Here is a 7217-nt window from a genome sequence, read left to right on the forward strand (position 1 = left end):
GGAGGAGAGAGGGCTTTTCTAGCAATACTGCATAAAATGGTATTCAGTGTTGCTTCATTTGCAGTTCTGGCTTTTTTCAGTAAGGAGCTGGACCGCCGAGATACATCCTGTGGGTTTTGTCAGCTATAATGCTAATTCCTCAGGTCTGTAAAGGGTCAAACAAAAGCACTTCCTCTTGGGTATGTACTGAAACAGTACCAAATTTTGGATGTATGTCAGTGTAACACTATTGGTTTTATTTAAGCTACAGAAATTTCTCCTAATTAGTTGTTCGGTTGTGAAGGTGCAGAAGCTATCATACATCGTCAGAATATATTCTATGTAAGTCTATCCTTACAGAAGGAAGTGCATTGTGATTAAGGTGTTTTAAATGAGAGGCTGGGCTTGAATTTTGCTGCCTTCACTGTTCCAGACTGGCTGGCTGATGCTGTGCCGTTTGTTTAACTTAGCAAATGGAGAAATGTGATAGCAATGTGAAGAAAATGCCTTGGGGGCCTATTAATTGATACTTAACATACATACTACTATTCTGTTTCTACGGATGTCTTGTGTACAAACCTTTCTTTGTACCTGCTTATATGCAAGATATGATTAGGAGCAACTTTCAAATTTTTACTCTTCAGGGTTGAAATGTGTGTAGGACAGTGGATATAGATTTTCCTAACGAAGGCACTGAGGAGAGGAGGGGGGGACTGAACTTTGTGTATACTGCAGGATAAAAAAAATATACATACAAAATGACAGAGAAACCCATCCTAACAACTGGCAATAGTTGTGTTATCCCTAGCCTATTCATCTGGTATATACTGTAGCATAATTCTTTGAGGAGAACTCAAAGCTAACAGCAGAGATGTTTAGATTTTCAAGCTGTTTTGAGTGTTAAACATATTAGATATCTGAGAAGACCTTAGTTTGTGGCTTGATATTTATTATCGCAAATGAAGGCATACACCCAAAATATCAAGTGGCAAAACCACAGAAGTTTGACATAAGGTTATCCCAGCTTCTGAAGGTTAGACATCTGTAGAGCTGTTCAGCAAGAGTTGGCATCTTAGTAGTGCAGTACAAAAATTATACTACGATGGATTTTCAGTCTATGAAGCAGCATAATAGTCTCGTCTGACATTGCTTGCTTTCTGCAGAGTTTAGTTACTTTGTTTGGAAAAAATTACATCAGCACCCTTAAATCTAGTCATTCTCTAGTTTGATATCACCAGACTCTGTCTGAGCTCAAACTTTTGGAAAACAATCTAGTTTTTTTAAGGATTCCGACATCCTGAGGTAAATATTAAAAATTTCAAAATACTTTCAGAATAATTCTATGATACTTGGGTGTTTTGAGTTTTATTTGTGCATTTTTGAAGTAATGTCTTGTTTAAAGCATTGGTGTCACTTGTGTATTTAATCAAAATGTGGAATATATCATTGCTAGAAATATCTTGAGCTTCCATTTCATTTAGAGCACATAGCAGTACTTTTTGACTATAGGTGGAGAGCATTTCTTGCCTTTTAAGAAGCATAATACTCAGATTTTTATGTATATTGGATAGGTTTCTGTTTTGGTTTTAACACTGTACCTTGCCTTGTCCTTTGGTTGTGCTATATGCAGAGAAACTCCTAGAATAATTTAAATTGGCAACTACCTCCAAAAGAGAAATAAGCTCAAGACTCTTACGGCAGGTGGGAGTGGTGTATTTTAATTTTTAGGCATTTGGTGTCTGATTTATTTCATAAGTTTTAATTGACTAACAATTTAAAAGAAGAGCTAAACCCTGTTTGGCCCAGACGCTTTCCAGTCTCCTCTCTCAGCTGTGAGATTGGTTGCCCTACCCACCTCCCTACCCGCTTTCTTTTCAATAGCTACCAAGAGCAACCTTCAGCGGCTTTTCCCAGCCGTCAGAGCGGTTGGTCTGTTTTGCCTGCTCCCAGGAATATCTCTGCTTGAGCAAAGCAGTGCTGCTGCCCTTCATTCCAGAGAGCATGAATCATCTCAACTTTGTATATTTCTGTACCTATCTATATAAAGCCAATAAGGATGGGGTGGTTCCAGTTTTGTTAGGCTTCAAGCCAACTCCAGAGTATATAGAGTTTTAATATTCTATGGATTGCATGCAACGCAACAAAGTTTTGTTTAATAAGAGAAGGCACAGGGTCAGCTCTTCCCAAGTCTCTCATCCTCTGGTCTAATTTCTCTTCCCATTAATTGTGCTAGCTTTTTTCAGTAAGGAAAGCATGAGTTGGCCTGCTGTTAGGGAAACACTTTGGGAGTGGTGGTGGAATATCCTTGTTGTGCCTGATGCTGCTGTACCACAGAGTCTTTCTTCCCTGCTAAAATACGGAGGGAAGAGCTCCCACTTCTGCAGCTGAGGCAGGTTCTCCTGGGCTGACAAGTAGAGCAGAGCAAAAGAGCTGGAAGCTGCTGCCTGGGGCGCCTGCCGCTTACTAGTGGAGATAGGGCGCTTTTTTTGTGTGTTTTGTTTTAAAGAGAGAAATGAATTGTTTGGAGGCCATAAAAGTGTTTTGACTATCTGGTGCTTCCAGAAGAAGGTGGTCTGTAAAGCTGCATCTGTTCAGAGCTGGCTCAGGAGCTGTCTCCAGGGAGGAAGGCAGAAGTCATCTGGCACACAACACTCTGCGCAACTTAAAATGACAAATTCCTCATTCTTATGAAATGAATCCTGGCATAGTTAATATCCACACAGAGCAGCCATCGATGTTGTTCACTTCCAGCCCCTGCAAATTGCTCAATGATTTTTCAAGACTTGCTGAGGTAAGAATTAAGAGGGCCAGGAGAAGGCTCATATTAGTGAAGACTCTTAGAATCTCGTTAAATAGTTAGGATCCGTGTACTAAATATGATGTTAAACTCAGACTCTAAGACCTCAGTGGCAGACACTGGAGACCAGGCAAGTTCTTGGTTAACAGATGGTAGAGGACTGTCGATTTAATTTACTGTTATTCTAAGGCAGTGGCTTTTAACCTCTTGTCAGTATGTAGACCTCAAAAATTTCACCTCTATAGGTGATCTAGCTCATAAGGGCTTTTCCTTAATCATTCTTTTTCAGACTTGTAGGGATGGCTGATATGTCTTAGCCAAAGCATTTTGTTTTCAAATGCATCTTTTTTTAAATTGCTTTTCTGTCTTAAGGGATGTGTTGAAATAAAACTCCAGTCAAACTGAATAGCTTCAACACCAAAGATGCTCGTGTTTGTGTAATGCTTCATCCTTTGAAATTATTTCCTTTTGTTTAAATTGATGTGTTTAATCTGTCAGATATCAAGTTGTAAAATGAATTAGGACACTTTCGTCAAGCCTTCAGATATGACCTCATGAGCACAGATGGCTTCCAAGCAGCACTTTGGAAGGTGATTGTAGGAATGCTCATAAAAAGCATGATTTCTTCACAGTGCCTCGCTCATTTCAATTTCTCTCATGCCAGTGCGTGAACTTTTTGAGCACTATTTTGCAACATCTTCATAGTGTTTCTTAATTCTGTTTTCAGTGTATGTGGTATTAATTGTGAACTGCTAACCAGGATCAGACTTGCACTAAGGTTTGATACCACTAGGATTTCTTAGACATTAGTGTTCTCAGAAGTAGCTAAATAATTATTAGAAATAGTTCACTTGAAAGATACACTGGTTACACTTCTTATCAGAAAGTTAATGCATACTTTAGAAATGGTTAAATACGCAACCTGCTAATGCTATGTACTAATCCAGTCTTTAAGTAATGTCTATTAGAGGCATGTATGATCACAAATAGAAGAGGGTTGTTTGCCGTGGTTTTAAAACCTTTTTGAATACTGAAGTACTTATAGGGTCATGACTGGCTAGTAGAATCTTTATAAACTGCATTATGAATGTAATCTTGGAGATAACGACTGAGGGCCCTTGGCTATTTAGTCACTTTCTTGCTTTTAGCTTTGTTTTTCAATCCCAGTTAAGAAGGACCTTCCCATTCTCGTTCAGAATGGAAATACGTAAGTGTTGCTTCATCCAAGCAAAATGGTAGTGAAAAGCTTTCTTGACTATGTGGTTGTTTGGTTTTGGTTATCAACTCGAGTGTTTACTGCACTTCCAGGTTGTGTATGGTTTCTCTAAAGAGTATTTTCTGTTTTTCAAGGGATCCATAAATCACAAAGTTTGTGGGCAGTGATGTACTGGAAGAGTAGGAAGTTGCAGGTAGAAATACAGGTATTTCTGTCCTGGGCTTCATTCCCAGCTCTGCCACTGGCAGAGATTTCTAAAAGTATGCTTTTGAAGCAACCTTATACTTAGGGTATCCATTGTCTAGGGACAAATACTGGTGAGGGTCCATTTCAGGAAGGGTGCCTGAAGTCAGGCAGCTGCATGAAAACTGTTTCTAGACTGCTGAGCACCTGAGCTTACTGCTCTTCTTAACTGAGGCTGCCATACCTGCCTATAACATCTACATAGTCACCACCTTACGGTGCTCCTTAGAGATGAAGGGTGATCAAAACCACGCTGTTAGCCTTTCTACCATTGTGTAGGTCTGCTTCCTCATTTATGATCCCAATGAGTTGCAAAAGAGCTTAAGGTTCATAAGTAAAAGATGTCACACAGCTACATGTTGGTAACAATAGTGTGGTTTTGTATACTGTTGTGCTTTTAGGTGAGTGAAATACTTGACACTACCTGCTAAAATCTTATGTGCTTATGAAAAGAATGGGTTTATGTTAAGAAAAGACTTCATAAAATTCTCAAGTAGGTGTCACTTCCTGATAACAGACTATGAAAATTTTTCAAAATCTTCAGGCAAGATCCTTAGTTTAAGGGCTCATTACTCTGCCACAATGATGTATTAGGCCTAAGTATAAATAAACTTCCAGTTAGAACATTGATCAAACAAATGCAGCTTGGGGGGATGATATAGTGACATTAATTCGTGTAGATTGTGTTAGCAAAGGGATGTTGAACACCTTTCTGATGTTGTACAAGCACAATCAGCAGGTCAGAGCAGGATTGCCAGTGCTGCTGTTCTCTCCATCTGCTATGTTAGTTACTTTTATCCCATCCCCAACCCCCACCCCCCCTTCCTTTTTTTCCAGTCTGCTGGAGCATTCTTTTAAGTTTTGGTGTCACTGCCTGGAATTAAAGTGGAAGTGAAATGTACTTTTTGTAAAGAAGATAGTTCAAGTAAGAAGGGAAATTAATTACTTGTCTCTTTCTGTAATGTCAATATTATGCTTACCAGAGACAAACTGGTGTCTTTGGTACTCATTCATTCCAGTTACTGTTGAAGCATATTGCTGGATCATCTGCCTTGTGACAAATGAATTTCTTTTAATTTCTTAAGAGACTGGAGTGATCAGTCTGTGGACTCGGGTCCTTTATGTGAGATCTGTAGGCTTTTATAAGCTCCGACTTACCTGTTAATGAGGTTGATGTTCAAATGACGCTTAAGTCTGTGAGAGTAGGCATTTCAGCCGATATCCATGATGGAGAAATTTAGAAGTTAATGTCCAAAGTACAGATTGGGCTTTGATATATTTAATGAAGATAGTTCTTCTGTTCTTGGTATCTGTTGTTCTTAGATTTTGTTTGCACAATATCTTCTGTTTTTCTAGACAATACAGGCCTCTTAAATTTGTGGAAAACCACAGCAACTCATTTGATCTTCCTTATGCTTTTTAAGATCTTTGTCCTTAAACCTCAGCTCCCCTTGGATGATAGGAGAAGAACTCTTAGGTTCTCCTTCTGCAGAAGACCTCACTGAGCACACTCCAATGCAAACCACCCAGCTGGGGGATCACCTGTGCTTTTAGAGGCTCTCTTTTAAAAAGGGGTGTTGCACAAACTCTTCCTTGTGAGGTGCGTGGCCGGACAGGGCAACACGCTCAGCGCTGGGCTGGGCCTGGGGGATGTGCAGGTGGGTCTGCTCCTCAGCTTCCCAGCTGCAGCCCAGACCCAAGCCAGTGGCCTGTTCTAGATCCGGCTCGAAAATAATCTAGATCTGGCTCAGAATTATCATTATCACAGAACTAAAAAAGCATTCAGTTATGACCAAGTGTAAAATTTCTCCTTAGGTTCCCAGTCATGCGCTGAGCAGTGTTTCAACTCTGCATGGACAAGCTAAGGATGCCAATTCTTCCAGCGTTCAGTGCCTTTGTATACAGCAGCCTTTGGGATAATATAAATATGTGGGCTTTACACAAGGTTCTGCTACAGGGAGATGAATCCCAGCTGAACTAAAATGGATCTTTCTGTTCTATTTCTAGATTGAGTCACCCAGCTCAAAGCATCTCGCTGGAAGGGCGTAGTTTGATCAGCCACTCAGGAATACTGCTTTCATTGATTGCAGTAGCTAGGCATAGAAAACAGGTTTAAAAATGTGTAAGGCTGGGAGAAGTGAGAGTGGCAATACAAAGACCTTCTCCAGAGCTAGTTTTGAGAGTGCAGCACAAAACCTTAATGTTGCACGAGTGGGTTGTTTTCCTGAGGTGATATAAAGCAATGCATGGCTTTCTCTAAACTCGCTAGGTTCATCTTGAACATGTGTTGCTTAAAAGCCTTCAGGAAAAACATTTCTGAAGCTGTGTTAGCTTATTAGAACTTTTCTTCTCCGAAGACTGTACCAGCAGCTTGTGAAGAAGGTGGGACTCTAGACCCAAGGCTGTTTGTAGTTGCAGGATATGATTTAAAATACTGCATTACTGGCTGGCCCATTCTTGAAGTTGCTGCCAGTTAATCTTACTCTGCATGAAGTCTTAAATCTTCTGCAGTACAATCTGGATGCGTGTTCTAACGTGTGTTACATAATTTTAATTTGTTGAATAAACTCCTGTAGATGCTCTGCTAGAAATACCACATTTATAGATATCATTTGTGTGTTACTTAATGAGGTATAACCCAAATCATCACAGAGCAGTTCAGAAATAGAAGGCAACAGCTGTAATATTGAGAAAGAGATGCAGGTCAGAAGTTCAAACATTGAGATTAAAAGGATGACTTTTATTCTACTGTCTTTACTTTGTCATGCTTGCTATAAATAGATGTCAAGACCCTCTGGTATATAAACCACCATGCTTATATTTCTCCTTTTTTAAAAAATTATTTTTATTTTTAGTTAGTGAATCTGATCATCTTCTGCTGATATTTAAGTCTTACTGACTTTAGTGGAAACAGGATTTCCTGTGATGATTAAAACCACAGGTGCTAGGATTAGGGAAGGCCTTTTCTTTTGGTAGTACATA

This window comes from Phalacrocorax carbo, chromosome 3 (genome assembly GCF_963921805.1).
Source record: "Phalacrocorax carbo chromosome 3, bPhaCar2.1, whole genome shotgun sequence".
NCBI classification, from domain to species: Eukaryota; Metazoa; Chordata; class Aves; order Suliformes; family Phalacrocoracidae; genus Phalacrocorax; species Phalacrocorax carbo.